A 27,892-nucleotide genomic window follows, 5' to 3' on the forward strand; every position below is an offset into this window, starting at 1 on the left:
GGTACCTTCAGCTCCAGCTTTCAGTGCTTCCCCAGGAAAGACATGCACTCTGAGGCAGTTTCATTGCAAAATGATGGATGCTATTCCAGGGGAATCAGGGAATACCCATGGCCCTTTAGGTTATGTTTACTTTGAGCTAATGGCTTCTCAACTTCATTTTGGTACAGCTTTGTTTCATTTTTCCCTAATGGTGCAATTGCAACCGCTCTAACTGTTGCTCCTTTGATATCTGGAGCATTGTCACATATCAGATACCAAAGGCAAGGCAGAATCTCCTTTGTTCTGCATGACAAAGGAATATTAGAGGGTCAGGAATGCAGGTACAAGTCTCCTGGAAGTTCCCTTGATGTGCTGACTTCACTCACTTTTCATCAACAAATGCAACTGAAAGGGTAACACCAGTGTCTTGTATGTGCCTCTGGTATGCCTGAGGTAGGAAGCAGCATTTTCTCACACTATTACTTTTGACTATAATTGCTGTTGTTTCCCCACTGTCCTTCTCAAGAGGTTTGCAGGTCACCTTTGTGTGCTGCTGTCTAGCTATTGCTTCTTGAGATGTGTATCATTCATGTGTATTATGGCTTTCATATTTCACTGGTGTTGGCACAATTGTAAGGGAACAGCATTTTATTCCCATTGCAGGCTTCCCCTGGCTCAGGTGATACCCACCTTGCCTGTGGTGATGGACCAGTCAAGACAGATGCTGGCCACATTGCCTGTTGGTAATATTTGTCTGTGTTCAGAAGCTGTATTCCACAGTTAGGTCCTCATTTAGCAGACAATAACAAGCAGATAGCTCCCACCCACTGAGAGCTCGCTGCCTAGGGTTATGGAAAAACATATCAAGTGGAGGTCAAAGAATAGTAGAGGGCAATAATAAAACACTGGCCACCCTGCTTTCCATGGGCCTCTTGCCTCAGGGGTAACAGTCAACCTTGCCTGTGTAGGACCAGCTGTCTCTTGCTTAATACATACATACACACATGCACACACACACACACACACACACACACACACAGCCTGAGCATAAATTAAACAGCCTGTGGAGGGCTAACAAAGAGCAAATGCTAAATTCAAGCCAGATGTGCCCCACTCCTTAGACACCAACAAGCAGCTTTGGGCTGGAGTTCCATGCTCTTGGAGGTGACTGGGATTGCAGGTCTCATGGAAAGCTCCAGCACTTAAAATCCAGTGGGGTTCTAGAAGGTCTCACCCTTCCTCCAGGATTCTTGCACCCAGGCTGTCTTCCAGCAGGCAGGCTGGCTGTCCTGGTGTCCCTGCACCTTGCCTAAACACCATCCTTCTTGGAAGAAAGAAGATGAGGTGGGGTCTATGCCAATAATGTTGGTTTAACTAGTAGATACTTGGAAAACATATGGATGTAAACCTTTAGAACCGGACAAGCTAGAGTATCCTGTTCCTATGTATCCTATTCAGTGTAGGCATCTTTTGGGGCCTATGTAATTCAGACTTTTCCTGCTAATGTTGGATCTGAGTCTTTCATATCCAGTGTAGCAGACAAGTGAGTCAACGCAGGGCTGAGCAGGCAAGATGGAGCAGAAACCCTGCTGCAGAGTATCCTTCTCCATAGCTTCAAAATGCACAGCAAACCTGGCAAAAATTTCAGTGGCCTTGGTGCTTAGAGAGAATGCCTGTGGGAAAAGAGCCATCAGAATGGATTTGTGGATTAGGAAATCTCTTGTGAACAAGTCCAAAGCCATCCTGGAAATTACATTTTTAATTTCAAAAGACAGCTTCTTCTGAATTTTTCCTGTTTGATTAAGTAGGAATTGCATCAGCATCCCCATTATTTTTGCTAAATAAAACTCTGTTTGAGTTTCAGTCCATAAAGCTTGATCAAATGCATTTTACTATTGCTGTCTAAACATTTCATCTGGTTAATGTCTAACTTCAAGCGTTTTTAATATTTGTACTTACTAAATTATTCGGAGAGAAGCTACTGATCCTAGGCCAAATGCTGATGTCATTTACACCAACAATTAGCCCAACATTGCCCAACTCCCCTCAGGTGCTGGCAGGGCTGGAAACTCTGCTGTCCTCCCTCGTTCCTCCCACAGATGGCAGCCTCTTGATTTGCCTTTATCCTGCTCAGCTGCTGGGCAAAAGGCGGCAGGGAAAACGGCTTGACTGTATTTTTGCCTTGAACATGAAAGATTTTTGTCCTTCTTGATTTAACCTTCCCTTGTCAGACTAATGGTGGTGGGGGAAAGAAGCCAATCTCCAAAAGTCCAGAGAAAAAGGACGGGATTTCACATTAATGCATGAAATATCAGGGGCAATTGCAATTCAAGTCAATATGTCATGAAATAGCTGTCAGAAAAGTCTGAGTCAAATGCCAAGTGAAATCTTCACAGGAAAAGGAAGCAGGCCCAGCTGAACACCCCTGCTATGATGTGTTTTGGGGTACAGCTACCTCTTGCAAACACTTTTCAGAGACTTAAAAAAGCTCTGTGACTGGCTAAAAATAAGCCTTGGCACATTTCGCGCAGACTTTGCAAAGCCCTATTGCAGACAGGAACTAAAGCTCACCAGCCCTGCAAGGTAAGATCTAAAAGTCTTTTCTAGATGGAGGAAAGTGAGGCCGCAAAGGTGGGCTGTGCACAGTTCAGTATTAGGTAGAAGTATTTTGGCAAGGGGTGAGATTTTTATCTTTTTGTTATAACAGTGCTCCCTGCTGTGCCAGCAGTTGTAATGGTACAAAGGTGTGTTACAGTGGTAAGATTTGCCCGACATGAGCACATTATTCTGATAAAAGTACTTGAATGCCAATATAGCCATGTTAATACTAGAGTTTGTATAGCTTTACTGAACTAAAGTTGAAGCAGTACAACCTTGGTATATAGATAAGGACTAAGTATCTTATCCAAATATATGGAGCAAGTAAATGACTGATCTGGGAATAGCTCACAGCAGTCCTTCTTCCCAAGCTGCTTTTCAGACTGCCCAAAACTATTCTGTTCACATTTCTTCTCACCCAACGGTAACACAAAGCATCGTTTGTCAAAATGTCATGGTTTAAAGAGAGATGCCACACTCTTATTTATAAAACCAAGTGAAACAAAACATGGGAAAGTGTTTGTCTCCTGTCTGTCCTCCTTTCAGTGACACCTGTAATTCTTGTGTGTGCTTCTAGAGGAGTGAGTTCAGTCAAGCCTGGCAAAATACAGATGTTTCTGTGGAATCACTTGTAGTAGTTTGCATTGTTTGGGTTTTTTTTTAATGTATATTTACCAATGTAAATTTATGCAGAGACCAGCATACCCATCTGTCAAGTGAAAGTATGACAGTGGCTTAACAGTATACATCTAACTACTTGTAATATGTTCATTACTGGAAATGGCTCTGTCCCTGAGGAATTTCATGAAGCCTTGGATCTCAGGTTTCCTCTCCATGTAGGTGTGGGACTCAGCTCATGGAGCCATGCAATGGAGACAGCCTTAATAAGAGACCAAAAAATTAGGAATGCAGTCTCCAAAGGGAGGAGGAAGCGAGGGGACAGGTGACAAAGAAAGGCTTGTCAGAGCTACCAAATATGATCATTCAAAAGCATAATGGGATGTGCAGTAATGCCAAATGAAATGACCCTTTATTGGAGGAAGCAGTAGGGCAGATTCACCACTGCATCCCATGTGAAGGTTATGCTTTAGTTGTGCTCTTCTCCATTGGAGCTGCTTTATTTCCATGGCTCTGCATTCCTGTCTGAGCCACCACTTTTGTAGCAGTTCAGATAATGGACCTTCCTGTTATCCTCTTCAGATCAGCCTTTCCAAGTTGTCTTCCCTGCATGTTACACCAAAACTTGTCTTGCTTGCTCCCCACGGAAAAGCTGTAAGGGCAAGGAGGAATGTCCATGGAGCTGTTCTCTCCAAGGAGCACCATGAAGCAAGACCACAGAGCACTGATCATGTGAGAGTCACTAGGGGCAGCTGGAACAGGCACAGATGCCTCTTCAGCTAAGTCAGACTGAAAAATTTCAAGACAGTCATCAAAACCAAATTAAATATTTCTGAAGTTCAGAATATATTTTTTTCTTTTCAAACTTCATTTTTCTGTGGAAAAACTCTGTCAATTCAGTATTTTGGGACAAAAATTAATTTTGAATTATCTGGATTTCCCTCGGGAAGGAAATTCTGCTTTTCTATGAGCTGGAAGTGATGTATCTTAAAATTCCCAGGCAACAATCTTATATTGGTATTTTTAATTCTGAGGACCATTCCCATGAGTTTCTAGTGTTTTTAAAGTAGGTCAAATTTTGAACACAAAAAAACCTTAGGAGTTATGCCCCTTTCATCTTTTCTTAGGAGCAATAAGCCTTTTTGGTATTATTGCTGGCTTAAATATTAAACAGGAAGCAAATTACATTTCCAGTCATTAAAGTACAATAGAACAGCTCTATTGTCTGAATCAGTGCAATATTAGGTCAGATTGTCACAAAACGCTTGAAAATGAAGTCATATTGAAAATATGCAATAAATTAGACTTTTTATGCTTTCACTATGAGCTCTGCCTGATGAGGGACTGTTTCTTCATTCCTGCCAATTAAGGTAGGGCATTCATCCCCCAAAACTTGAATTCTGTAAACATCCATATGGAATTTGATATTCACATGCATAAAGTTACCACAAAAACGCAACACATTTCAATGTTGCTATTTACAAGAGTCCAATTTTACTTCACCAATAAAGGCATTTGCTTGCAATTTCATTGGTGTGAAAGGAATTGTTCCCTACGCAATTTGAGCTCAGGCAGCACAAAAATGTGGATCTACGGAGTGGCCTTTTGTTATGGTGCTCTTCTACTCAAACTCCTGCTCACAAGAATGTTATGCTAGGACAGATCTGAAAGGTCTTGTAGGGACAAGCGTAGACAACACTCAACAGGATCTAACACCTAGTGCTTGGTAGCCTCCCAGAGTGCTGTCCTGACTGTATTTGTAATCTTGGATTTGCCACGAAATCCAACAACAAAGCTAAGCAGAAGCTGGCACATGTGCTTAGAGAGGTGACATGCTACCATGAAGCTGACTGGTGCTATCATGTCTTCAGGCGGAGCAGGAAGCCCTGGGGAGGTTTGGGTTGTTTCTTGCAGATGCTCTGTTTCCAGTGTTGCAGTTCTCAGCCTGTCCCAGCAAAGCAGCATGCCACTCAGGATCTTCCTGTTTTCCTGCCTTGGGCAACTGCCCAGAGGGCAGTTGACCCCAATCTGTTGTAATTTTAAAAGCATCCACCATCAGGGATCATATAGCCTCTAAAGACTATTACAGTGCTGAAGCCACAGAAGTTTACTGCCAGAGCTTTGTACTGTTCCCCTCATTCATTCTTCCCTTTTCTAGACTAAACAAATGTAGTTCCTTTGTTCCTGTTTTGTAGGCCATGTTTTCTAAGACCCTTACCATTGCCACTTCAAAGATTTTAGTGCCTGATCTTTATAACCTCTTTTAAATGCAATGCATGAAACCAAACACAGAATTTCAGCTGAGGCCTCCTTGGCACTGGGTATAGAAAAACTATTTCACCCTGGGCTTAGTTTTGGTATGACACTTGTGTTTGGCTACCCTAGCATGAGATTTGCCCCCTTCTCCTTTGCTTTTTATTTCACTTGTGATTTAGCCTGACCTCTCTAGTCCTCTTATGCAATCTTTTTGCCTCCTCAAGGAGGAAATTTCTAAACTATAATACTTCTACAGTTGATTTATATTTCGTGCTAAGCAATTCTATTAAATACCAGGTTGTTGACTGGATCACTTCCTGAAAGTAACACAACTGGTTCTCATCACAGCTTCTGACAGGTTTGTAACATATTTGAGCACGATTTTTAACCATAAATTTTAAAAGCATGCTCGCTATCCTACAATTGTTAATGATGACATCAAAAGAAGCAGACCCACATCACCACTGGAAATGGTGTTCCCTCTTGTGTGAGGAAATCACCGCTAACTTGCTGGGCATCGCTGATACAACTGCAATTCCCACCAGAAATGTGACCTTACGAGCCATGGTGGACAATAAACAGTGTTCAAGGGGAACCTCTTCTTGCATCTCTTCGAAATCAGTGCCCTGTCCCTCCACAGCACACCTCATAAATGCACATTTAATTAATTGCCACCTGCACATGGTGCTACCTGGAGCTCCTAGCTGGGAGGTATCTGCTCCCTAATGGTCACATCATTCTCACCCAGTGGAATAGCTCAGCTACAGGAGCCCTCAGCTCATTCTTGATACTTAGCTACAGACTGTGAAAGATTTATGTATATGAAGAGTGCTCAGTTTTACTGTCATGCTACATTGTTTTGACAGCCCAGATGAAGATCCAGGTATGACATTATCAAACAGAATATGCCCTAGAGAAATTATTTTTCTGAGTATTTTACTTCACACTCTGTCTCATCTTAAAAATGCAGAACAGGCCACAAGAAATGAGAAGGAAATTAAAGCTTTGATTCGGCACAGAACCTCAGCATATGCTTATGTTGAAGCAGCTATGCAGTCAGAATATGCCTGTGGTTGAAATCTCAGTGCTCTACTACAATACTGATCTGAGTCTGATGGGGTCTTCAGCTTCTTCTAAGTCCCAGATGAGATGTAACCCACATAAGTGGAATAAAAATACAAAGGTAATGCCTTGTTCAGGTAGGGAATGGGGGAGGAAGAGAGATGGCCTTGTTTTTTATACACCAGTTCTGAAATTGAATGTGTGAAGGCAGTGAGGGCTGCTTCAAGAGAAGCCCCTGAGAATGATGAGAGGAAAGAAGCCAAGCCTGTCCTGGCAAGGACCTCTCACAAAGCCCAACTCATGGGACAGAGGAGTTTTTCTCCAAACAGGTAGTAGAACCAACCAAGTTCATGGCAATGGGACATGTGGTTGTGCAGGAAGGACCACAACAAGGGTCGCTTCCTGGAACACTGGTGACAAACTTTGGCATGGAAGATGGAGAAACCATCTGGAATGGGAGCGCTTCCCTGCATCGCTCTAAGAGATACATATAAACGCTCGTGATGGGAACATGGGAAGAACCTTGGATAAGGGTGGTAACTTTACATTAAATGGTCCATGCTAACAGAACAACAGAGAAAAGCAAACATAACCAATCACTAGGATAAGAGAATTGAAGAAGTGTTATGCTCAATCACATGGGAATAGTACGGCAACAAAAGAAAGGCAAGTAGGAAAATCAGTGTTCTTCAGAGGAATGATAACCACCAAATCTCAACTAATCTAGTGCACAGGAAGGAAGGATAGTAAGCCAATAGTTTCGATAAAGTGTGAGTTTAATTTGATCAGACATGAGAAGGAAGCACACAGAAAGGGGAAGGTAGGTCAGATGCGCAGAGCTCTGAAAGAACAGCGCAAGCATCAAGGGCTACAATCGCAAACACCGGCAAAACCCAAAAAACCTCCAAGAGATGTTGAGAACAGTTGAAAACTCTATAAATACAGCAATGGTGTAACAACAAAGGAAGGCCTGGGCCTTCCCTTTAAGGGGAAAGGAGGGAGACTGGCACAGTCCACTGCCCTCCAGGCCCTGCTGGAGGCACCAGCAAACCCAGCACCTACAGAGGCCGCCATTGCTGCCAGCACACCTGTCGGCCCTGCCTGAGGGGCTCTCTGCCCAGCCCTGCGGACAGAGGGAGGCGAGGGATGCCTGGGCCAGAGCAGGGACGAGAGACGCGCTCCTGGGAAAACGCCTTCCCCTCGCTTCCCGGCCTCACACAGGCTGCGGGGGGGGCGCGCTGCCGCGGCCGCTGCGTGCGAGGAAGGAAACGCTCCCGTGTCCCTTCCTCCCGCCCCGGGACACCCCGGCCGCCCCCCCGCTCCCCGTTCCTTGGAAACGCTCCCGTGTCCCTTCCTCCCGCCCCGGGACACCCCGGCCGCCCCCCCACTCCCTGGCCCGGGCCCCCCGGGGCCGCCGCGGGCTCCGGGCGGGGGCGGGGGCGCCGCCCCATTGGCCGAGGGCGACCCGTCTGCCGCGCTCCCGTTGGCTCGCGCCGCCGGCGGCCCCGCCCCGCTGCCGCTGTGCCATTGGCCGCCCGGCCCGGGAGGGCCCCGCCCCGGTCCCGCCCCCTCCGGGGTCATTTAAGTTTATGGAGGAAAATAAATAAATAAAGCGGGAAATAGAAATGCGTAGAAGGCGGGGGGGGCGTGGCGCGGGGGAGCGCAACCTAACCTGCTGCCTGGCCCGCGGCGGCCAATCGGCACCCTAGTGCCGGCACGACTGACACCTCCGCCCAGCCACTCAGCGCTCCCGAGCGGCGAAGACGGCCCCCTAGCGTTCTAAAAGCCGGCCAATGAGAGGCGCCGCCCGTTTGACCGACGTTTGCACCTCCTAATAGGAGGGGCGCATAGCGGACCGGCTTCGCCTATCGAGAACTGGCCGTGAGTCGCGAGGAGGGGGGCGGGCCCAGACGGCGATGGGAGGCGGGGCCCGCTTTGAGTGGCGGCGCTACGAGCCAATGGGTGCGGGCCGGCGGGGCGGGGGGGCCGGGGGCCAATGAGGGGGCCCTGCGAGGCGGCGGCGGCCGCCTCTGAAAGTGCCGCGAGCCGGCGGCGCCCAGCGCGGGGCAGGGGAAGATGAGAGAGGTACCGGCGCTTCCGGGGTCAGCGCGCGGCCGGGGGCGGGGCCCGGGTGTGCTCCGCCCACCGGGGGCGGGGCGGGCTGGTGAGGGGCGGCGGGGGGCGAGGGGCTCCCGCGTCCCGGCGTGCAGGGAGAGCGCGTATTCCGGGGGGCAGCGGAGCCGGCAGTCCTGGAGGGGGAACGGCTCGCACCCGCCGCCTCCCGGAGTTTTTTCGCCTTCCCGAAAAAGTTTGGGAGCCGGCGGGGCCACTCCCCTGAGGGTGCGCGCGGCCGGAGAGGGAGACTTGGCACCGACATTCCCCCCGCTTGTCCCCCCCCCCGCGCTGCTCCTCCTCCTCCTTCTCCAGCCGCGCCGCTGGGAAAAGTTGGCGGCGCTCGTTTGTGAGCTAGGGTCGGGGAGGGAAGAGATGCCCAAGAACCATCTGGACACAATCCCGTACAGTGTGCTCCGGGATGACCCCGCTCGAGCAGAGAGGTTGGGCCGGATGACCCAGTGTGGCCCCTTCCAACCTTGCCCAGCCTGTAATCCTGCCTGTAATCCAGGGGTTCTGAGAGGGCAGGTCGGGGTTATCCTCCGGGAGAAAGGCAGTGCCGCGCCCGGGATGCCCCGCGGGATGCGGGCTGAAAGCCCGCCTGGGGGGGAGCTGCTCGTCCTCCCGCACCGCAGAGCTCAGCTGCTTGGGGGTTTTGGGGGTTTGGTTCGGTTTTGATGCCGTCCCCGAGGGCTCACGGAGCAAATCAGCTGTTGCCCGTTCTCCCTGCGGAGGCTCCGGCAGCGCCGTCCCGCCCGAGCGCACCGCGCGTCCCTCAGCGCTCCCAGAGCCGTCGGTGCCCATCCTTCCCCCGGCGCCGGGCGGCTGCCGGTGCCCAGGGAACGGCGTCGTGAGGGGCTCGGCTTTCCGTGAGGGGCTCGGCTTTCCGAGAGGGGCTCGGCGCTCGGCACTCGGGGCGCAGGAAACAAAAATGGATTTGCAGATTGAGGAGGAAACGTGCTGCCGCACTGCCCGTCGTGTTCCCAGACTTCGCCTCCTTTTGTAGCCGAGCAAGCCGGTGCTTCTCAGGTTAAAAACCCTCCTGTCAGCCTTGGAGCCCTCTGTGCTGAGAGGCAAATGGGAAATTGTGAGAAAGTAAGACTCGCTGTCCAGTTAATCAAATGTGTAAAGCGTGAAGCTCGGCTCTTCGAGCGGAGTAATTATTTTAGGAGCAAAAAGTATCTCCGTAAAAGCTGTTATTGTCTACAGATACTGGATCACAGTCCTGAAATCCAAGCGCCTTCCTGGGTCTTTCTGAATGCCTGGGATGTGCTCTCATACAAAAATGATGTTTTTGGAATTTACGGGGCTGAGGTTGTGGAAATGCAGAAGCATTTGGCATCTCTGAGTCTCGGAGTGCTTTGCAAGAGCGAGTAACTCAAGACAAAAATAAATCTGTGATAGGAAAGTACTGTATCCTTCTCTTACACGCACAAAAACCCCTCAGAGGCAAGAGCTCTTTCAGAGGATGCAATGAGGACACAGTATTAGAGCCGACTGGGAGGATCCTTCCCTCCCCAGTGGAAAATGTGGTATTTGTGAAGTTGCAGTTTTCTGCAAGAAAGTTCCAGTTTTACTGGGAAAAAAAAGTTACATTATTCTGACCGGAAAATTAAAGTGATGGTTCATGGCTACCTGCCTTGCAGACTCCTGTCAATTCTACTTTCCGTACAGGGAAAAAAACACAGTTAATAAAATCTTCCCCTTAGAGACTTCCACCTTTTTTTTTTTTCTTTCCCCCCCCCTGTTTTCCTGTTTTCCCCCCTTTAAAAGAATTGCTTGGAATTTTTATTCCACAAACGACGTGAGAGCTTTACTTCTTACTCTGAAATAGAACTAAATATTTTTTCACAGCACAAAAATTCCAGTATTTGGCCAGCCTGATTCAAAACTTCTGGAAACTTGGGGCCAGATCTTTGGCTTGTTCAAACTGGCTAGTTCCATTGTGTTTAGTCCACAGAGGATTTGGCCCTAGTTAATTAATGGTTCACTCGAGGTCATGCAGCGAGTTGATTTTTAAAGCTGGAAACTGAATCCAGAGCTGTTATTATTCATTCCTGTCATATATCTTGAAGTTTACTGTACAACATTATATTTTTCTTAGACAAGCTGGATTAATAAGAGGCAGAATCCATGAGGCTCTGATTGCAACTTTTCTAAAAAATCATGTTCTTAAAAAAATCTATTCAATCGTGATCTTACTAGAAAAGCGAGTAAATATGTTGTAATTAGTGCATAGGTGACACTGACTACCGAGGGAGAGAGAGGCCTGAAAAACTGCTTTTGTTATTTAAACCTTTCTTTCAAAGTACAAAAGCATTTGATTGGCACTTCACTGATTTAATAGTCCATTTGTAATGCAGGAAGAACATTACAGAAAATTTTAGCATTATTTTAAATCTCATCATTTACCCTGTAGGTGTTTTTTAAAAATCCTCATTTCTAGGAGAAGAAAACTTTCTGATAGCATGTCGAATCTTTGACTAGTCAGTTGTTAAAGGTATGAATGCCTTATGTCTTCCAAAATGAAATGGTTTATGAGTCTTAAATTGTATCCTGTTTGTTGTGGTAGCACAGAAGTAAAATACAAGAAAAATCCTTCTGGCTGAGGATTTAATGTTTGGTCTTACTATGATGTAACATTAGGAATGGAACCCAAGCCCTCTGGTTTAAAATCAGTGTTGCCAGCATTCATATTAAAGTGAAAAACTGTTCAGATCCTGTGCAGCAGCAGTACCAGATGTATGAGATACCAGCTAGCTCATTCGATCATCTGAATTTACAGAGGTGGTCTTTCACCTGTACTTGCATGAAGATGCTTTGTGAAGGTCCATTTTTTTTCTGTTTTACACGGGGGGATGATACAAAGGCCAGAAATCCAAACAGACTGGCTGCACACACCCCTTTCCCCCACTGTTACTGATTTTTCAGGGGATAACAAGATTTCATAAAGTTCATAAAGGCTTGTTTCTGCATTCTGAATGTTTGAGGAGTGACTTCATTGCTAAAATGTTATATGCTAGAAAGATTTTGAATTAAACAGCACTGAAATGACTTCCCAATGTCAAAAAGCAGTCAATGACAGTTTGAACAGACCTTCTGCCTCCCAGGCCACAGCTGCACCTATTGGCTTCATTGTCCCATCCCTCCTACGCACATGCATGCCTGGCATTGTTTTGGAAATACAGCAGAAACTTGATAATTCAAACTGATGACTCGGAGAGTCACTTGTGGAATTAATTTATTGGGTAAATTAATGACTAGATATGCAGGCAGATTTAAAAATAAATTTAAAAAAAGTTGGTGTGTCATAGTGTACGGTTTGTTACTTCAGTGTGATTTATTTGTCACTGCATGAATTGAGTATCCTGGAAAATATTTTGTTAGAAATTTTGTAAGTCTTAAATCTCAGCATGGTTCTGTTCTTGTTATGTAAATCTGTGAGGGGAATTGGGTTTCCAGCTCTTCAATGACGAGTTATAATTTGGGATTAGAAATTAATCCATAGCACCTATTTTGTGGCACAGGATTTATAGCATGCCTTAGAGGTTAAACCATAGCCTTAGTATACTGATCTGTGCTGTAGGCTTATTTGATTTCGGCAGGGCTGCCTGCCTAAAACAAATAGGATTTGATCCTTGCTGGGTAACCTTGGTCAAATTCCAGGTGGCCCTCAAGACTTACTATTTCCATCTTGGTAATAGAAAATAAGTGTGTTCTTTCTGTTTATTTTTCACAGGGCCTCAGTATTGTTCAGTATAGTTTGTCATGTGAGGCTGTAAATCCCTTCCAGCGAGGTGGAATTTTAGATTTGCAAACTGTTCCCAAATGATTGCATGTGTATCATGAAGGAGAAGGCAGTCCTCTAGCCAAAAATGGACAGAATTTATCGAGTTTAGCTCATTAAGATTCCAGAGTGACTGCAGATATTAATGTAGAAGATGCTATGGGGAAAAATAATTATTTTTAATTTGCTCAAAGTACCAAATTAATGTTAAGTAAGCAGAATTCATCTGTAATTGCCCAAGAAATCTTACCAGCAGTTTAGGCTCTCTGAAGAGGTATTGCAGAGAGTGTGCACAAATCATTACATTATTGATAAACAAACAGAAAAACATACAGTGTCTCAAATTGGCAGCTATTAGTAACTTTGCTTGTTTTCCCTTACATAGGCATGCTGACCCTTGATCTTGGGTATCACAGCAACCCAAGCAAGTCAAAATTCAGTTCTTTAATTTTCATGAGCAGTATATTCACTGAGAGGAATCATTGCGCATCTCTGAAACAGAAGGAAATAGTTGCCATTAACTATTTTGCACAACCAGAGGTGATTTTGGAAGGTCTGTGTTGCTTTAGGAAGTCCCATACTTGTGGCCTGAGTAGGATGATCAGGAAATAAAAATATTTTGGTGTGTAGATCATTTTGTGCTTACTGATATAAATGGATCTCAGATTATACTCTGATTTTCCCAGATATTAATGAATAATGCCTCAAGGAATACCAGAATAAGACATTTTGTTATCAAATTTCTTTGTAAGAGAAAGTTCTGATTTTGACTCTTTACCAGCTTATTCAAATAAATAATTATTCCTTCATCATTCCTTATTTTTTAAATCCAATATGGGGTCCAAGTGAGTTAGTGCTTCTTATTTTCTTGAAAGCATATTGAAGACTAAGTACTTGTTTACTGGTCTGGGTTCCTGGCTTAAGACTCGGGCTTCATGAAGTTCTCTGCCATGAATAGCATATTTGACTTTAAGGAAAAATTGCTCGCTCTTTGTTTCCTATCTGTGCAACAAGAATAATACCATGTGCTGTCATCATGAATATTTGCAAAGGTATGTACATGGAGAATTCCAAAATGCAGCCATCGGGATTATAAATAATATCTAAAGTAATAATTTCAGATGGTAAGTGCCAGTTTTCCCATTGGCTGTTTGGTTTGACAATAAATGCCAGTGTCAGTAGTTTTATAAACTTTGGTGTAGTTATTCTGGGTTTACATCAGAAAACAGAAGGTGGCTTAGACATGAATTTCCTCTTTGAAATAACTGAAGTGACATCAGTGGAATTATACAGGAATGATTTTGGCATTGATACTGCTGAAAGAAATAGTGCTCTCTGAGTGCTTTGGCCTCATACAAAGTGAGCTGTATTAGTAGTAGAGGAGTTCAAAGCTTCTTTGGAATTGTAGTCTCCTCTTTACCATTTTAAGTTTTCAAGTACTCTAGCTAGCAAGTACTGTTTCTGGAAGAACTTCCAGGATTCAAAACTGTGTGTCTCCCACCCCATAGTAACTGTGCACTCAACTTGCCTAATTTCCCATATGACTTTCAGCATATCCGTTTGACTAAAGCTTAAGAAAGTGGAAGTTTTAAAGCATTTTTGTAGCAAACTCCAGTCAGACATCTAGGCTGCTTTTCTTATACATAACACTTTCTATTTCCAGACACTGTAAATATTGGCCTTCAGAATAGCTTTGTGCAGTGTTTACCCACATCACTTTATGGAAGATGAAGAAAGCAGAAAATACCCACTGTTTCCAAAACTGGTGATAATTTTTAACTGCTTGTATTTTTGTATGCATCTTTTGAGACCCTGAGGCTTTATTTCCACCACCACTGGTTCTGTACACTTCCCTCTCTCACTGGTGCTGGATGTAAGTTGCAGTCATTAAGTGTAAGTACCTCACGGTAGATATTAAACACTGTCAAAACTTGTGTAGAAGTTACAGCTTTTAGGTGCAGCAAAAACAAGGCAAAGTTCTGGGAAACAGGTTGGAAGTGCCTGAAGGTTGGGCCTCTAGAAAAACTGTCATTCTTCTCTATTTTTAAATGTACCAGAATGAAATTAGGGATTGAAATGGCAGGTGCTGCTATTCTTCTGTTAAAAGCAGCAATATCTGTTTTGTTAAGCAGTTTTCTGTTTCATAATTTTAAAGTAAATAAATAAAATACTTGTGTTGTTTAGGTGGAGTTTAAATGTGGGTTCCAGATTGTCTCCAAAACAATTTGTAGGACTTCTCCCCATTGTAGTGTGTGAATAACACCCACTGAACTCAATGTGAGGGTTTTTATATCGTGTGGCTGAAAAGAAGAGTCCCTATTTATAGCATTCAAACGTTGGCAGGTGCAAGACTGGTGAGAAATGTTAGTCTCACACATACAAACTAGTTGTTTAGGAGAGACTTCTACATGGTGGGAGCTGCTCCTCGCTGGGCCGCTAGAATCAACAGCGTTGCTCAGTGGCTGAGCAACAGATCTTCTTGTTGAGATCAATCAGCTTGCATTTCCAGGAGGGTGTGTAACGAAGAAGGGCCTGATGGTGCTGATTGCAGTAATATACTTAGCTATGGCAGCCTTAGCTATTATTTATAGAAGTGCTAATTATATCAATAGAAATAGCAATATTAATACTGTTAAGTGTCAGAATCCACGCTTGACAGCATGAACTAAACACAGCTACTGTGAAACAAAGCAGCCAGCTTGTCTCCCTTGTCAAACCACCAATATGCATTTCAGGAAGAGTACACACCCACCTTAATTGCTTGGGGTCTCACCATTTTTGCTCATCTTGTTATATCACTATCATTTCAAGCTGAAAACTCACAAGACCGGCTGTTCCCATGAAGTGTAGACTGTATTCAAAGTCAGTCTGGAAAATTCAAACTGTGACTAAAAGTGTTACAGTGGATTCCAGTTTAAAGCTGTCATCCTACAATGCTGGAGACTGCAAGTGTCTTGAAGTTCAGAATCTGATCCAAACTTTTTTTTTTTTTAGTCTGTATCCTACCACTTCTTGTTTACAACGTAGTTGGTGAGGACTCACGTAGATTTCAGTACCCACAGTTACCTTCAGACTACGTTACAGCCAGCCTTAATTGGCATCTTTTAAAGGGCAGAAAGCATATTACCAAAAAATAAACAAAACTAAAAGAAAACAAGAGCATATTGAGACTTATTGTCTGGCTGCTTTTTTAACATTTAAAATATGCTTGATTTCCTGTCACAGTTCTTGTTACATCTGCCTACCTCTTGTGACAGAGTTTTAGACTGACTTCCCACAGGAGCTTACAAATCAAGCAGGTTAATGTCTTCATTAAAACTGAATAACAGTTTACTTTGGGAAAAAAACATATTAAATATTTCAGGATATTGAACACCAAACTACTATTAAGCTTTAACTAATGCATTTACTTTGCTGACACTTGCTCTCCGATGGGACATGTAGCTCCAGTTAATGTCACTTGAAGTGATGTTTAAGACTTCATGAGAAAGTGTTTCCAACCCCTTCTAGATGATTTTACTCTAATTCTATCACTCTGTACTTGAGAAAAAGTTTTAAATAAGTTATTTCAGCAACTTGCCGTCCTTATTTTGGAAGTGTACTGGGTATAAATGTCTCCTTTAGAGTTTTAAATAATCCTTTCTATGTCCTAGATACATGTGGTGCATTGTGTAAAGACAGTGACAGGCTGTTGGCCTCTGGACATATAAAGAATGTCCCTTAGCATGCTTTGCCTTTGGGAGGAAAATACAAGGATTGTTGCAAACAGGAAAGATTTGGGTTTTGTCACCCATGATTGCAATCTACCTTAAGGCATGACTGATTTAGTGGATCAGGTGGATAGAAATACAGGCACATGGCCAGCAGGTCAAGGTTTCTCAGCTGGCAAGTTTAGATATTCTGCATGGGCCACTGTTACTGCAGAACTGTGGACTTCTGTCGTTCCCACTCTCTGTAGAATCCATTTGCAGTGATGCCATGTGGGACACAGGGGCATCCTATCAGTAATAGGAATGGGGTTTGTTTGGGTTTCTTTTGTTCATGTTGCACTGCAAATTCTGTTGGTGTAATTTGCTTTATCAGCTCTTTTGTTTTTGTTGGGATTTTTTTTGACCTCTTCATTTGGCAATCCTACAGTTTACTTATCTATTATCAGAGCTATGTCAGACAGTGATGCGTCATTCTTTCTGGATCCGACTGCAGCAGCATCCCAGTACATGATGCAATCAAGCTACATTCCTCCACTGGCGGATTCAGACCAATCCTTTTGAAGCTTGTTAATGTATCCAAAATCAAAGCCACTTTCAGTTCTACGCTGTAAGAATACTGATACTTTGTTGTAACCCTTCCCATCATCGGTCTGTAATAATCCTGGAGTTCTTCTGACATCTATTTAAACTCTGTGAACAGGTGATCTGTGAGTAAATCTCCCTGAGGAGTTGCAAACTTTCTTGAATTATTTACATATACTGTCAGAATTCTGTCTTGCATTGCATACTGGGCTGATTGCATAGATGATACAATATGATGCAGAAAGAAATGGAGGATGTGCCTAGAACATAAAGATATGCCTTAGACTCATGAATATATTGCATAAAAATAATTCCTACTGTAATGGTTCTGGCTTTTGCTGTGTTGACTTCAGGGAAAAAAATTGTCCACAAAACTTAGGATCTTGGTTATACCGAGAAAGAAATTGTTGAGAAAGATGAATGGCTTAGAGAATTACTTATGCAATAGCTTGAAAATAAAAAGCTTGGTTTAACTACTAGTGGGTATCTGAAAGACATCATTGCTCAGTGGTGATGTTCTGGAATATAATGAGCACTAGCTCATCTCATTTGGCAAACGTGGTAATTCCTGGTAGGACAGGAGATAATTAACAAGTGCACATAGAATATGAATTGTTTTGGTTTTTTTGTTTTTGTTTTTGTTTTTTTTTTTTTATTTTAACTCATGGTCACAATGCATTTAAGTTCAGTGGAGTAGAAAAATATAATTATTAGTTTTAGTAGAATAATTCTGTGGGGCACTCCACTTTTTGAATAAACAAATACAGATCAATATTTTCTTGAATTTACTGGTCACGCATATTTATTCACTATATTGCCATTCACTCCCTTTAAGTAGTTCCACATCACATTTTTTGGAATTTTACATTTGTGATTTGAAAACAAAAATTGTTGTGCCTAATCCTGTCTTGCAAGATAAATATGACAGACCTGTTTTTGTTACCATGGTGGCTGAGTACTTGTACTCTTGTGGTGCAAATACATACTCAGGTTCATGATTTGCTTTCTGAAAGTCCTTGTGGACATTTGTTAAAGCTTTGCATTGTTAAAGCTTTTGTTCCAGTAAATTGTAACATTTTGGTCAGAGGGTGTTGACTTAAATGGAACAGAAGTTACAAAAAAACCAAGGACTGAGATGAAGAGGGTTAATAATTCCCCTTTTTCAGTGATGGCTCATCTTGGTGCCACTGGGAGACATTCACCCAGCCTTGCTGTCCAGCCCCAGTTGTGTGGATGCCATTCACTTGGGCTGACAATGTGGTGCTTTTTAACTGGGCAGCACTGCTCCTGGTCAGCATGATAACCTGGACCTGACCTGAGAAGCACGTTAACTCCAGATTCCCAATTAGTATTGATGTTATTTGCATGTGTACATTCTAACAGGAACTGGGGAGCCTCAGATGAGATCAGTGCCCCATCCACTGCTGTAAAAGCAGTGCTGCCTCAGGAAGCTTTTAGTTAAAAAGGCAAGTCAGGAGAGAGGTGAGAGGAACAAAATGTTAGAATTTCCACTGTTGTGGTTGCAGACCAAGACACAGGGTAAAATTGCATGATTTTATTGGGATAATCCAGGGAAAGGAAATAGAGATTTTCAGAGACAACTAACTCCCACTAAAGCAAGTATGGGAGTGATGTGCCAACCTGCCATTTGTGCCTTTGAAAATGTCTCCAGGGAGTCTATTGTAGAGCCAAGCATTGAACTCTGATCTTCAGTCCCCCACCAGACAATCGCTCCTTTCTGCTTTAAGTGTTTTTAATTGAAAAATACCATCTGAACAGTGTCTGTAAAGAATTAGTTTTCCTCAGAACCTCCAAAAGAAAAGCAAAATGATGTGCTGCAGCAATAAATTAACCAGGGATCAAAATAAAAACCACAGTCTTGTTATGAAAACCAGAACTGGTGGGTAAATACTGTGAATTTATGACACCACTGGAAAAATAAATTCACTCTGGTAAATGTTAATACTTTTAGAACTAAAGATTTTTAGTTTAATTATTAAACTATTCAAAACTCTTCTAAGCAGACTTTACATGCAAAAGCTACAGAATGTTTAAAAAAACATACAGAAGTTCACCCCTTGCTTTTCTGCAGGCACTGTTTATATCTATGTCGGTGTTTGTTTCAGAGAAGAGAATAAAAGTCCACATGACACTATCTTACTCTCCCCAAACAGCAGTAACACTCTTCCTTTTATATAGGGTTGTACGTATATTCACTCACACGTTCTCATCACTTTGTTAGGAGGTAGACTCTTTTCCCATTTTGCAGGTTGGGAAACCCTGGCAGAACTCAAGGTTACACAAATGCAGAGAAATCGTGAGAGTCAGATTACGCTGCTGGAGTGACCCATGTTCAGGCCACTCCAACACGTCCCCTAATAATATTTTACAAGCCTGAGCCATCTGTGTGTGATGAGATCAGAAGTAAGGAAGTCTGTAGTTGCCAAGAGAATTTTAGCAAGCAGAATTGTACAACTACAAAGAAATCCTACAGCATCAACAAAGCAAGCTCAGAGAAATATTCACACTTAGCTGTTTTTGACTCTTTTAATTGGAGAGTGTTCTTGTTAAATTTTAAGGGTTTCTTCTTCCTGTTGCACACCTAATTATTGATCATATTGTGAGCTTTGCATACATTATTAGGAGTCTCCAAAATGGCTAATTCCATATTTTGCAAAAGCAAGAAGACACTACTGCTGCATCTCTCAGTGCACATGGAGGGGTAGTCAACCCCTACATCTTGGCTGCATCCCAGTGATTTGGCTTCCTTCTCTTCACAAACACACACACAAACACAAAAGCTCGGAGGTACCCCAAACAAGAGACCCCCTGAGAATTCCCTGCCTACTTCTGATCCGTGGCCTTCTTGCTGTGTGTGGACTTCACATCAGTGAGATCAGGTACTACTTACATCTTCCTTCTTTTAATTTGTGTAAGATGAACTTCACAAAAACAAATGAATACAAGGTATAGGTCTTTCAAATGCTCTCAGCATCAGTTTCACTCTTCTCCTTTTGAACACAACTGGGACTTGACTTGACTGCAGGTGGAATTAAGCCCACATTGAGCATTTTCAACGCATGCAGTCATAGAAGAATTTATAATCCTACAAAAGGGATTCTGAAGCTCATCAAAGGATATGAATATTTTGCTTTCAATAATGGCTCTGATTCTAAAACAGAAAGCTGCTTTCTTGGTTACTATGGGTTAAGTTCAACTAGGCTTTTTCCCAGTTTGTTTTATTAGAAAATGGTATTTATTTGACTGTGGTATGCTACCTAAAATTGTTATAATTTGTTTCTTTATTTCCATAAACATTTCTCTGTTTGTTTTGGAAGAGTGGTTACTTAAGGAAAAAAAAAAAACCAACAAAGTAAGCTTAAAAATATATTGCTTGACTCCCATATCAAATTTTCTCTTGTAATCAGTGTATATAGTTTTCCTATAGCACCAATCTAAAAAAAATAAGGCAAACAAAAGAAAAGAGAGAGAAGAGAGGCATTAGAATCTATTTTCAGGATGGCATATCAGACTACAGGCACTTATGGGGTAGAACAGTTTTATTATTTTGGGCAGTACAGTGGAACTTATGAGAAGCTTTCTTTTTTTATACAAAGTTAGTTCAGAGTAGATTAAAGTTTATTTCAAACTCAGCATATTTGACCTCAAGCATCATAAGAGTCATGTAGAATTGGCTCATGCTATTAAATTCCTACAGCGAACTCCATAATAATGATTAATTTCTTTCATAAACTCTCTTCATAATTAATACAGGTTTCATTGTGGGCACTGCTATTCTCATATTGATTATCTCTACAATTTAGATTGGACTCGTAAAATGATGTCTTTGTTTACTCTGATGGCCAGACATTTATTTTACTTGGATAACTCTCATCATTTGCAAACTGGACTGGGGATATTACTATCATAGAAATTACAAATATTTCAGACCTAATCCATGCAAGAGCAGGGATAATTCTTTGGCACCTGAGATTAATAATACTTTGGTGTTTTCTGATGCTTCTCATCTGAGAATCTGAGTTCTTCATGAACAATTAATTAAGCTTTAAGATACCCTTCTGAAATAGGAAAGCATTAGTAGCCTCCTGCACTGGATAAACTCCTATTTAGAGATGTTGACTGACTTAGTTCAAGTCACCTGTCAAGTTGTCTACCTTCAAGTTGGATATAACCCATATTTGCTGATTACCTATCTTACCCTTCAGTTCTGAGTTTTTCTCACCTGGCTGGACAATTTTTGATGTGGCATAGTTCCCTTTGGCAAAATATGCATTTTAAAAAATTGTAATTGCTGGATATGCTTTAGCTGCTGGAACAAATGTAGACACTTCTTGTTGCTTGTTTCTTTTCAAAAATAATTTAATTTTTTTTCTAAGAGTCTTTTCTAAACTACAGTAAAATCTGTAGACTTCTAAGACTCTAATAATCCTGTGTAAAAAAACCTCAAAACATGACTTTCACGTTTCAGACTTCAGGAGAAGCAGCTTAAATTGGAAAAGCCAAAAATAGCAAATGATGGTATGGAGAAGGTAAAGAGCCACAAACCAAATTTTGTAACATTACCCTGTGCACTCCATCTAATGTTGTGCAACAGGTGAGCCTTTCTCTTGGTCAGTCTTGTATATGTTAATAATGTAAATCCACTTTATTGCAATATTAGAGGAAACCCTTCTCATATAACTGAGAGATCCCAAGGATAGAGGCAGTACATTTTGTTTAGTTCTGTTGCCCAGACCCTGGAGGGTCCCGAGCCCCGTGGGAGCTGCTGAGCTCTCCTTGTTTTGTTAACTTCAGAGAGTGCTGGGGGGAAGTTGCAGTGACTGGCAGAAGTTAATCTTTGGAAAGCCTTGGAGACAAACAGGAATTCCATTTTTTTAGTTGAATTCAGCCATCCTGCTGTTGCCAAACCTACAAGCAGAAGGAAATGTGGATGTAAAAAGCAGCACGTATATACATATTAATGCTTCCAGTACAACATCCCCCATGCCTGAGGACAGTAAGTGCAACTGAGGACATGGTGAGGTTTACAAGAGTACCTCACATGTTGAGATGCTTTATAGTCCCCCCTGTGAATAGCCTAGCGAAAACCATATGTGAAATATAAATATACTGGGACTTAAAAATGGAGCTGCATTCCAGCCTTTTAAGTTAATTTTGTAACATGCAGCATCTGAGGGCTTAATATGTGTTGTATCCAATGCTAGCTGAATACTGCAGGGCTTAATAAATGCAGTGTGTAGTGGAGACACCAGAGGGTCTGATGGAAGACGTGAGAGGAGGAGAAGAAGATGGCGGAAATAGCACATTTTAGTGAAAGAGCAAATCCGGTTCGAACCAACTGCGTGCTTGCTTCCTTCAGTCCGAAGGCAACAATGAACTCCCGTTGTCATGCTGACTCAGTTGTCAGTGACTCACTTTATCAGTCTCAAAATTGTCCAGCATTTCATCAGACCTGGATTACACAATGGGTTTTTCCTTTTCCCCCCTTTTTTTTCCCAATACACTTTTAGTATTAATAGGCCTGTAAATCATCTGATGTTAACATGTTTCCTCATTAACTTCTACTTTTTTAATTATAAGATTAATAATCATACAACTTCCCAAAGAGGGAAGTGCAGTAATCCCAACTTGACTTGAAATTCTCAAGGAAAAACTTTTGTAGTTATGTGACTCTCTCAGTTAAAAATAAGTTAAAGCCTTTTGTTACTTTCCACAGGATATTGGCATAGCTAACGTATGCTCACAATTGTTCAGCTGAGGTATGTGTTCTCTGTTGGGTGTGGAGAGAAAACTTGTATGTGGAAACAGCAGCCAATGTATCAAAGTTGAATTTTTCTCCCCAGCATCACTTTTTTAGGGTTTTTTCTGCAAAAGCCTATTGGAGGAAACACTCAAATGCAGTATATTATCCACTAAAACAGCATACATAAATTATGTGATGTATTTTATGGGTATATTTATCCCTTGAACACAAAAAGACACGTTACCTAAAATGCAAAGTGTGTGATTCTGTACTTAAAAACATCTTCACAGTCTCTGTAGTTTGTGAAAAAATTTAGGTCTATGAGGCTTTATATCTAACTCTGCATATTAGTGCGCTTCACTAGATTCTTTGATTTTAGCACCTATGCTGTTACACAGTTTCAATGAAAGTGATATGAATAAACTAAAAATGTGTAAAAAGTGATGCTGAGTTGGCTGGACAGCAATGCATCTGTTCTAAAATCCAGTGTTTCTAAGTTCAGCCATATTGTCTGCCCTAATTTAACATCTGTATTTTCCACCTGCAGGATAAAATTATTTGTGTTCAATCAAATCAATTTTTTAATCACATATTGAGGGCAAAATATGTGTCTTCAGTTTTTAGTCTTAGAATGTTGGCGATACCTGGAATATGTTCGATGATGTCTTATCCTGGGTTTAATCCCATCCGTCTGTGTTTTGAATCCATCCTGGTGGCTATGAAATGGAAAGCTTCCAAGAGTCTTTGAATAATTTTTTAATTTTGTTCTTCAGTGGTTCTAGTTCTTTGTTGTTAATTAGATCAAACCACATTTCCACTGAGGCTGTAATGGTAGTGTCATCAGCCTGTAATCTGTCAAGTCCCTCTGAAACCTCCTTCAACTGCTTTTGTAAATTTAGTACCTCTCTGTAAAGTTCCTTGCAGAGAAAAATGTGTGCTATTTTTTGATCAAAGTCCTTCTTGTTCTCAGTGCAAATTTCAAGACACTTGTTGATGCAAATGCAGAATCACGTGTTCCTGAGAGGAACACTGAGTGTCTCTGGGAACCAGGGGCACTTTTTCACTCAGGTTACCCTTTTTCACTGGAGTTATCCAGCCTGCTGGTAATAGCAGTTTTGTCTTTAGGCTCTAAAGTACAGGTTGGGAAGAATCTGGCCATTACTTTTCACTTAGTGTGTCTGAAATACAGCACTGAGCAGCCATACATCAGAAGGAGAAGAAATAGTTTTAAACATTCTTGTTTCAAATTTGTTTTTTTCTGTTGAACCAAATAGTAAGGACAGCTTTCTCATGCATTTCTCATTGCTGGATATCTTTGGTAACATTGCACCAATATCTGTGATTTTCATCCTTTTAAATAGCAGTATACAAAGACATACCTTTCATTTTCCATAAACTTGTGGTCATTAGATCATTTGTTGTGTTCATATAGCCAACCTGTACTAATGTCACTGTTCAATGCTGTTACTTTTTCTTTTATTATCCTCCAGCTTTTTCTCTCGGAGATTCTCGTAGTGGGCAGCTGAATTTACAAGTCTCTAAAAGAAATGTTTCAATCATTGCTATTAGTTGCTCCTTTTGTGTTCTACTGAAGGCAACATCATTAAGACAAAATAAGGTTGCATCTGTCTTGTTAAGCAGAGATTTTCTTTACAGCATAATCAACTGGTAAGCTTATTTCTGGGTCTTCAAGACACAAAGGTGTCTAATGTTTAAGAGCATCTAGGAGATTTGGAACACAGATTTAAATCATCATTGCAGCTATGTTTAATAATGATAATGACAGCATTAAAACATCTCACTTTCAGGATCATGAAACTCATCAGAGTCCTGCTTCAGTAGTTTCACTTAAAAGAACCTCTCATCTTGAAGAGTCTACAAAAATGAATTGTCTGCATTTTTTGAGATGGATATGAAGTCATCCTAACTTCTTGAACAATTTTGACAATGCCTACACTATACTGTTAAAGAATTACCTTGGGATTTGGTACTTGTTACTTTCTCCAACTTCTCTTGAAGTCAGATAAATGAATATTTTTATGTGTCTTAACCATTAAGCCCCAGTTTGTTATATTGGTATCTTTAATATTAACAATAAAGCAAGAAGCCTGCAGTCTGGATTTAACAGTTAGGATGGAAAACCTGTGTGAGAGTGCTGGCTTTTGTTAGACTTGTTATAGACTACTCAGAACTGCTTTACTCATGTCACTTTCCTGTTGAGTCTTAGAATGTTTAAATTTCTCATTTGCAGATAGAAAATAGAGCCTGATTTTTCAAGCATCACTTCTTCCTATTCTTTGTTTTTTTCATGTAAACATTTCTAAGTGTCAGATCCTGAATAGTCAGCACTGGACTGTTTCTGTATCTGACATTGTAAATATAGGTAACATGACTCATGGACTCTTTGCCAAACTATATATAAGCAACCCCTGCAGCAAAATGTTATAACATCTTCCCTGGGTCCATTGTGAGGGGCTGAGCAGGTCATCTTTAGTCAAATGTATTTCTGCTTTTGAAACACCTCTAGCTTTGTCTGTCAGCACTTTGTCTCACCAATCACATCTGTGTGAGTTTTGGTTTGGTGTTTACATGGGAGAGCATGGGGAGCACCTCTCTAAAAACCAGTGCAACTCAGATGCTTTCAGTTGCTGAAAAAAGAAAAATATGCTAATTTACCAGTACCATACAACTTGTGCTGCTTTTGTTCATATTTATCATATTTAGTGGTCCTTGATAGTTCATTGCTTTTTTTTGCCTCTGAGGATTTTTTGTTTGTTTGTTTGTTTGTTTGTTTCAGTCTCTCTCACAACTGCAAAGTACTGTGCATCCATGTGCCAGTAGTGTGCAAGGCCAGGTTGGGTGAGGCTTTGAACAACCTAGTCTAGTGAAAGATGTCCCTGCCCAAGGCAGGGGGTTGGAACTGGATGATCTTTAAGGTCCCTTCCAACACAAACCATCCTTTTATTCTATGATCAGCCTCTCTGTGCAATCTCAGCTGTAGTTCTCTTAAATAAAAATCCAGCTATCAGTTTTACAAGTGACTATTTAAACTGTTTATTGATGTTTTCTCCAACATGGAAGTGCATATACTGCTTTAAGAGTGAGAAGGACGTATCGGGTACCGCAGGAAATTCCAAGGAGCTTTCTGTGGGTTGAGAGCATGGCCACAGTGGGAGAAATGTGTAGAGTGGTAACTGTGTGGGATGGTTGGCTCTTTATCCATCAAGTCCTTCCCCGTCCCCAAAGGGATCAGAGCTCTGCTTAGAAATTCCCAGGACTTGATCTAATCTTGAGTGCACGTGAGACGAGCGAGGGCTGAAAGGCTGAGTTAGCAGGGAGGAGTTGGAGAATGAAGGTGCTAAGAGGAGCAGGGTAAAAGCTGCAACTCAGCCAGGGTGTTTTACTGTTCTTTTTTATTACTTGCCACAATCCACTGCCTATCCCAGACATGTGCAGATTCCCATGATAAGCCTAAAGATTGCTGTTGGAAATACTTTTTAGCCCAAGTAGTGTTGCCTAGAAATGTTTTTTGAGCAGAAGGATTTCAGTTCAAAGTAAAACCTGTGATGGTAGGGGTGCTTATGGCTACTCCTGAACACTTGAGCAATTTCTGGCCATTTAATTGTGACAATTGAGTAATTCACGGTACAATGTTTTACTTCCACCTTTATGGTCTGCCTTTGCCACGATTTTCAATCCTCTTCATAGTCTTTATTCTACACTTCCTTTTACCAGTTAGAAAACAATCTTGAAACATCTTCTTTTACTCTAGTAGGAAGTTTTGTTTTTTACTCCTTGAGGAGACTGAGATAACTTTATGCACTTTTCCCTTATTTTATTCCCCATTTTGCCTGTCTCGTTCCTTGATGGCTTTCACTCTTCGATCAATTCCACCAATTTTAATTGGAATTTTTTTCCTGTCTTCTCTTGTGATAAAAAGATATTTTCAAGTAATCTTCTTTAGGCCCAGTGGTAAAAGGGCTGTCTTTGGGAATTTGGACATCTATTTTCCATTAAAATGAGTGGAATGAAGTGTTAGTGTCTGGCAGGGATTTGAACACCTTTGAGCTATTGTGAAGCAAGTATTCTCATTCCTCTGAAAGTGAACTCCTGTTGTAGATAGGAATGGATCATGTTAAGCTTTGAGACCTGTGGATGGCGTAATAACATGAATGTGGATAGAACCTGTAAGTCAGATTTTTGGACTTTCTTTGTCTTGCGCATAACTTTTCTCAGAGGAATAGCCTGTAGTTATCCCAAAGAACTTCCAGCATCATTAAGTACCTAACACTAAAAATCCATAGCAATTGTTATATCTTGTCTGCTCTGGAAAATGATGTAATTTATCACTTATCTTCCTATTTTGAAACAGGGGTCAGATTGAGTTGACTTTTAGCAGTATGGTGAACTGGTGCTTTTGTTCCCTGGTGGTTGACTTCTTGTGCTCCAAAATTACAGCTTTAATTTAGGACGTAAAAAGCTTGTAGCCTGCCTGACTGTGAGGTTCTAATTAAAGATTGCATTAGATGTGAGCTGACACTTGTTTGTTTCCAGTCAGTCTCCTAATACAAGAATTTTTGGATGTGTCAAGTAGTGTTGACTCTGAAGACTATTGTCAGTCATTTCAATGTAGAAACTATTTACTGCTTTACTGTTTTTGGTTTTTTTTTTTCCTCAAGAAATAAGGCAGGAAAAAGAAGAGATAATAATGTTACATAGAGCTTCAGCATTGTCACATTTGATACTTGGAGCCCAGAGTACTGTTTACGTTGAAACAGCAATGTGGAAGAGTAATGCCCCATAAATTCTCTTCATTATAACCCTGTGGCTACTTTTCTCATACCTGTTTTAAAGATGCTTACATGAGCTGCACATGGTGCCTAAACAGGCTGTCTCAGCTCTCATGACTGAGAATAGCTGTGCTGCACCAGGTAACCATTAACAGCTTGCTCACAGTTTGCCCCCATAATCCCATATCTGAGAATCCCCAGTGAATTTTTATGGTACATTGCAGCTTTACTCTGGGAATCCCTAGGAATTTCAGGCTGAAACTCATTTGCTTACTCAGTTGGATGGATGTATGATGTATAGCTCGATATTTATGTGGGGTTTCTATCAGACATGATTTTCTTCCCTTGCTTGGTGCCTGGCCCTCAAATGATTTCCTGAAGCTGGTGAGAATTCCATGTAGCTGTAGTGGTAGTACCTTTGTTTCTGAAACAGAAAGCATAAAGGTATACTGGCATTTATGGTTCTAACATCTGTGATATTATCACAGTGTGTTAAAAACAAATGTCGATGTATTCTGAGACAACAACAGAGACTACTTAAAGTCATTTTTGTATCCTGATTCTTACCAATATTTTGTTGGCTTCAGGACAACTCAACAAATGGAACAGTAGGACAGCAAAGTATCAGTTAATA

General features: G+C 41.7%; 1 protein-coding gene across 1 annotated transcript in view; it reads left to right on the forward strand.

Moving 5' to 3' along the window:
- The first annotated feature begins 8,519 nt into the window (after positions 1-8,519).
- The window catches only part of ZBTB20 (zinc finger and BTB domain containing 20), a 474,982-nt gene continuing 455,609 nt past the window's right edge, over positions 8,520-27,892 (forward strand). Inside the window, exon 1 of the mRNA XM_071433329.1 lies at positions 8,520-8,598. The gene's annotated coding sequence lies outside the window, so the exon portion shown is untranslated. The remainder of the gene's footprint in view (positions 8,599-27,892) is intronic.

The sequence above is a fragment of the Agelaius tricolor genome, unplaced genomic scaffold (genome assembly GCF_023055355.1).
Source record: "Agelaius tricolor isolate 1412-34295 unplaced genomic scaffold, bAgeTri1.0.p SCAF_9, whole genome shotgun sequence".
Lineage (NCBI taxonomy): Eukaryota > Metazoa > Chordata > Aves > Passeriformes > Icteridae > Agelaius > Agelaius tricolor.